Below are 6,038 nucleotides of genomic sequence, written 5' to 3'. Positions count from 1 at the left end.
ATTTGGATCACTTGTTGTTCCCTTGTCCCTGGGTTTGTTAACACCACTACCTTTCCCCCCACCCTCCCCCCTCCCATATCCCCCTGGAACTGTCGGTCCTGTTGTTTTCTCCTCCAGATTGTTCATCCACTCTATCTTATTTAGTCAGACTTGTGGAGATAATAACATGCACAAAAACAAGACAGAGCAAAAGCAAGCAACAATATACAACAAAACAACAACAAACCAATGACAAAAAACAAAACACAACAAGAAAGAAAAGCTTGTAGTTAGTTAAAGGATTATTTGTTGACCTTAAGGAGTGTTTTCCAGTCCAGTCTGTTGGGGCACCATGCCCTGGCCCCAAAGTCCACCTTCAGCATTCCCTGGGGACCTTGCTGCTCCATTCCCTTGCTGTTCTGTCGCACCCCCGTAATGTTTTGCCTTGGTGTGGTAGGATCAGATCAGGCGCAATTCCCATACTGTGTCTCTGGTGTTGTACCCTATAGGGCTATGGGTCAGTGAGGGGCATCATGTCTCACAGAACTGTATTCTTAATGTTTCTGGATCTTCACTTGTAATCTGTTAACTTCCCTAATAAATTCTCAAAATTATGATCATTGTCTTTGAGTTCTGTGTGGCCATTTCAACAGATTATCAAGTCCAGTACAGGAGCTGAGAGGCACGAGCACAATGGCTTAGGTAAGACTTGTGTAATAATGGTAGGAGAGTCTGAGCTCTACTTCCTAGAAATCAGAATTGTATGGTGTGGAGTTGGATTCTCTCTCCCCTTGGGTAGCTTTCAGAGCTGTCTGATGTGGCCCCACGTCATTTCTTCCATCATTTTGCAAGCTACCATGTTCACTGTTTTCATAAATTATTTAATTTGGAATGAGATTGAATATGGGAGAGTCATTTAAAAGAAGTGTAAATCAGAACTCAAACTGTCCAGGTACAATCAAGGAAAATTATTCTATCTGGTTGAAATCCTAAAGGTCATTTCAAAAGCCAAGGTTCAAAAATGCAAACTACAGGAAAAAATCACAAAACAAAAAAATAGGTTATTTGAAAAGATTAACAAAATTGATTAGCTACTGACAAGTCTAACAAAAGAATGAGAAAAATCAAATTCCATGAAAAAGAGATTAAATGAGTGACATTATAACAGAACTAAATATGAAAAAATAATCATACCATAGTAGGATTTTCCAAAAAATCTGGAAAACTAAAAGAAATGGATAAATAACTAGAAATGCATTATTTACCTGAATTACCATGGACTGATCTAGAAAATCTCAACAAACCTAACCCACAAGAAGAAATAGATCAATTGTAATTGCACAACTAATTTTAAAGCCAATTTAACTATGGAGGGAAAATATTCTAAAATTGATTGTGGTAATTATTATGCAGTTCTTCTTTATATGATTGAGCGATGGAACTATTGCATCGTATGATTTGTGGACTAACTGCCAATAAAAATGTAAAAATTTTGAAAAAAGAATAAATAGATCGAGTCATAAAAAAGCTTCTAACATCCGAAAGTACTTGAGCAGACAGCTTCAATGGAGAAATTCTAGCAAACATTAAGAGAAGTATTCGTACCAATTCTACTTGAACTATTTCACAATATAGACAATATACTACAAAACTCATTTTATGAAACAGCTATAACTTTGATACATAGACACATTGCCAGAATTGAAAAGTATAGGCCATTATCGCTAATGAATATAGACACCATGATTTTCAATAAAATCCTAGCCCATAGAATTCAACAAAGCATCCAAAAAATGCATAATGATCAAGCAGGAGTCATACCAAATATGCAAGGATGGTTTAATATTTGAAAAAAATCAATGTAATTCATCATATATACAAAATAAAGGAGAATATTCATATGACTATATAAATTGGTGCAGAAAATGCACTTGATAAAATTCAACATCCATTCTGGATAAAAACACTCAATAAAATATAAATAGAAAGGAAATTCCTCAACATAATAAAGTCCAAATGTTCAAAACCAATGACCAGCATCTCATTTAATGGAGAGAAGTCTTGGCTTGTGCTATAAGACATCAAAAAGATATTAAAGGCATCCACACAGGAACGGAAAAAACAAAACTCTTTTTATTTGCAACTGATATAGTCCTATATATAGAAATCCCCCAAAATTCGATTGAACAACTGCTGGAACTAACTGAAAATTTGGCAGAACAATAGACTCTAAGATCAACATACAGAAATCAGTTGGATTCTTGTATATTAAAGAGGATGCCAAAAATGATATTAAAAGAATAATGCCATTCACAATAACTACACAAAAAATAAAATATTTAGGAATAAATCTTACCAGAGAAGCAAAAGATTCATACAAGGAAAACTACAAAACATTCTACAAAAAACCAAAAGAAACACACAAGATACCATGCTCCTGCACAGATAGACTAAACATCATGAAAATGTCAATATTACCAAACACACTTAACAACTTCAACAAAATTCTGATTTAAATCACACCACAATTCTTCAAAGACATGGAAAACGAATCACCAACTTTATATGGAGAGGAAAGAAACCCAGAATAAATTAAACACTAATACAAAATAAAAACAAAGTAGGAGGCCTTCCACTCCCAGAATTTAAGACCTATTATATAGTCAAGGTAATCAAACATCAAAACAGGTTAGACCTGGTCCAATGCTAAATATGAAGAACAATGGATTAGAATTGAGAACTCAGAAATACAACCAAGTACCTACAGACACCTAATTTTTGATAAAGGACTGAAACACACATGGAGAGGAGATAGCCTTTTCAATAAATGGTGCTGGATCTTCACCTGCAAAGGAATGAAACAGGTCCTATGCCTCACACCATGTACAAAAATGAACTCAAGATGGATCAAAGACCTACATTTAAACCACAACTATAAACACCATTAGCAAAAAAATATTGATTTGAGTGGCCAAAAATGCGGGTAAAGTAAAACTGAAATGGACTTGGGAGCCTTTAGTGACATATAAGTTCATTTCAAAAATATGAAAAAAGTGCCAAGTGGTTAGCAGGTCATAACTTAGTGACTTTGTTAGTCACTAGACCGAAATCCAGAATATATCCAGGTGACAGGTTGGACTGAGGGGGTGGCAGCATCAAGAAATACTGCTACCCCTCAATAAAATGATTTGTAAAAAAAAAAAGAGAGAAATACTGCTACTCAGCATGCTGCTCCTTATACCAGTAAACCAAAACAGAGTTTTTCTGAGGCCAAGAGCTCTTCAAAGGAAGGATGGCAAAACTTCATCTGACTTGGGCATTACCATGAGGAATGGGCTCCTAGGGAGGACATGATGTTTGGTAGGGGTCCGCAGCAAAAGAGGACACCTCGCGACGAAATGGATTGACACAGGCTGGAACCTTTTGTTTTGTGACCTTAGCTGCGATCCCCTCTCGGTCACAGCACTCTTCTTATCTCCCCTCCGGGGTCTCTGTTCCCATTTACCTCTTTCCTGACCCACTTCCCACCTTCCACAATTGTTTTTTGGGCAAACAATGACCTTTTGCTCTAATCGAGCTGATCGTCCTGAAAAGCACATTCCTTGGGAGTAGCGCTGTCATTTTATAGACTTGTCTTTGATTTGGCTCAGGGAGCAGCTTCCACTCCAAGTGTGCAGTGTCTGAGGAACACAGCGTCCAGCCGTTCCACCAGTCTCTACCAGACCAGGAAGTCTGATCGTTTTATGATTTTGACTTTTCTAGATTTTTCTCAGATTCTCTTCATGAAATAAAAGTTTTATAAAACACCTTAAGTCTGGAAAAGTAGTTGCTGCTGTTACACTTAGATGCCTTCTAGTTAGTTTTGACTAACAAAGACACTATGTACAGCAGAAATGACTACCCTATATCACACCGTCCGACAGTCATTGTCAGGTTGCAGGCATTATGCCAAGATCCATGTGACATAATGCATGTCCTCTTCTGAATTGGCTTCCATTTCTGGCACTTCCTTGTCAATGTGCTGCTACGACCATTTTTTAATTTCTTCCAGCCAAAATTAATTTGCACATCACAGTAAGACTCACTGCTGCCCTGTGGGAGAAGCACTGGGCTACAAACCGAACCTTCAGAGGTGTCGGCCCTCCAGTCATCCAGGAGAGAGGTCTCTGTGCTCCTGTCAGGATTTAGTCTCAGAAACCCTTCGCTTAGAGTTGCGACACATTGGAACTGACCCGATGGCAGTTGTGCCTTTTGTTGTTGCTGACTTGGTTTTGGGTGAGCTTAAGGAACTCTGGTGGTGCCGTGGGTTAGGCATTGTACTACTAACCACAAAGTCAGTGGTTCAAATCCTCCCACTGCTCTAGGGGAGGAGGAGGAGGCTCTCTGCTCCTGTAAAGGTTTACACTCTCAGAAGCTGTCTGAAAGGTCACCATGAGGTGGAATCCATTTGATGGCAGTGATTTGGTTTGGTCATGTTTTGGAAATCATAGATCCAAGAGGGCTTTTATGTACAGATATATGCACTTTCAGAAAGGAAAACTTTACTCCTTTTAACGGGCCCTTCAGGGTCCAAACTAGGTTTTGAAATATGGTAGAATTTGATGTGGCATAAAGGAAGAAGGTAGGCATTCCAGGCTGGATGTAAAGAATGCCCAAGATCTAAACTGGCATATATACAACTCGCTGGTTTTACTGTCGTGGAGAACGTAGCCTTAGGCACAACTTTCAAATGTCTACTCCGCAGTTATTTCTGTAATGCGAGTTAGACTCCCTTCTGCAGTGTGCTTGTTACATACACTTCTTTCGTTAAGAAAGGCACTGTGAGGGGCTGCGGCGAGCGGGCGGTGTCTCCTTCACTTCGCCCTGCAGCCCGGCTTTGCGCGAGTCCAGCCGCCTGAGCTGCCCTCGGGGGATCACCAGAACACTCCCTCCTGTCTCGCCGTGGCGTCCTACACGCGGCCAATGTGCATTCCTCCATCATATGCCGACCTGGGCAAAGCTGCCAGAGATATTTTCAACAAAGGATTTGGTTTTGGGTTGGTGAAACTGGATGTGAAAACAAAGTCTTGCAGTGGTGTGGAATTCTCAACATCTGGTTCATCTAGCACAGGCACCGGTAAAGTGACTGGAACTTGGAGACCAAATATAAATGGTGTGAGGCTGGTCTGACTTTCACAGAAAAATGGAACACTCTGGGGACAGACATTGCAACTGAAGACCAGATTTGCCAAGGTTTAAAGTTGACATTTGATACTACCTTCTCACCAAACACAGGAAAGAAAAGTGGTAAAATCAAGTCTTCCTACAAGAGGGAGTGTATAACCCTTGGCTGTAATGTTGACTTTGATTTTGCTGCACCTGCAATCCACGGTTCAGCTGTCTTTGGCTATGAGGGCTGGCTTGCTGGTTATCAGATGACCTTTGACAGTGCCAAGTCAAAGCTGACAAGGAATAACTTTGCAGTGGGCTACAGGACTGGGGACTTCCAGCTGCACACTAATGTCAATGGGACAGAATTTGGAGGATCAATTTATCAAAAAGTCTGTGAAGATCTTGACACGTCAGTCAACTTGGCTTAGACATCAGGTACTAACAGTACTTGTTTTGGCATTGCTGCTAAATATCAGTTGGATCCCACAGCTTCCATTTCTGCAAAAGTCAACAGCTCTCGTTTAATTGGAGTGGCTGTACTCACACTCTGAGGCCTGGTGTGAAGCTTACACTGTCTGCTCTGGTGGACAGGAAGGGCATTAATGCTGGAGGCCACAAACTTGGGCTCGCCCTGGAGTTGGAGGCTTAATCCAGCGGAAGAGACCTCTGGGAATGGGTATCAGAAGACTTGGCCTTAATATAGTTCCATTGTGACCCACCACCCAACCCCACATCGCCCCACCCAAAGGTGATCAAAAAACAAAAGATGATTTAAAAGCTGTATTTCAAACATTTAGACAGTTACTTGTTAGCTGGTTTCTAGTTCAATTGGTTATCTAGTTACCAATGCTACGGGCATGCAGTCACCTATACATAATTTAAATGTATTTAACTGTTAAATGTGCTCT

At 40.1% G+C, this 6,038-nt stretch overlaps 1 pseudogene; it reads left to right on the top strand.

The window, feature by feature from the left end:
• Positions 1 to 4,940: 4,940 nt before the first annotated feature.
• Positions 4,941 to 5,779, top strand: LOC101642257 (annotated as a pseudogene).
• The last annotated feature ends 259 nt before the right edge of the window (positions 5,780 to 6,038 follow it).

Source organism: Echinops telfairi, unplaced genomic scaffold (assembly GCF_000313985.2).
Source record: "Echinops telfairi isolate 266 unplaced genomic scaffold, ASM31398v2 ScPeMD7_60;HRSCAF=208, whole genome shotgun sequence".
In the NCBI taxonomy this organism is placed as follows: domain Eukaryota; kingdom Metazoa; phylum Chordata; class Mammalia; order Afrosoricida; family Tenrecidae; genus Echinops; species Echinops telfairi.
Note: the sequence above shows the minus strand (reverse complement) of the source record. Positions and strands in the feature narration are given on the sequence as shown.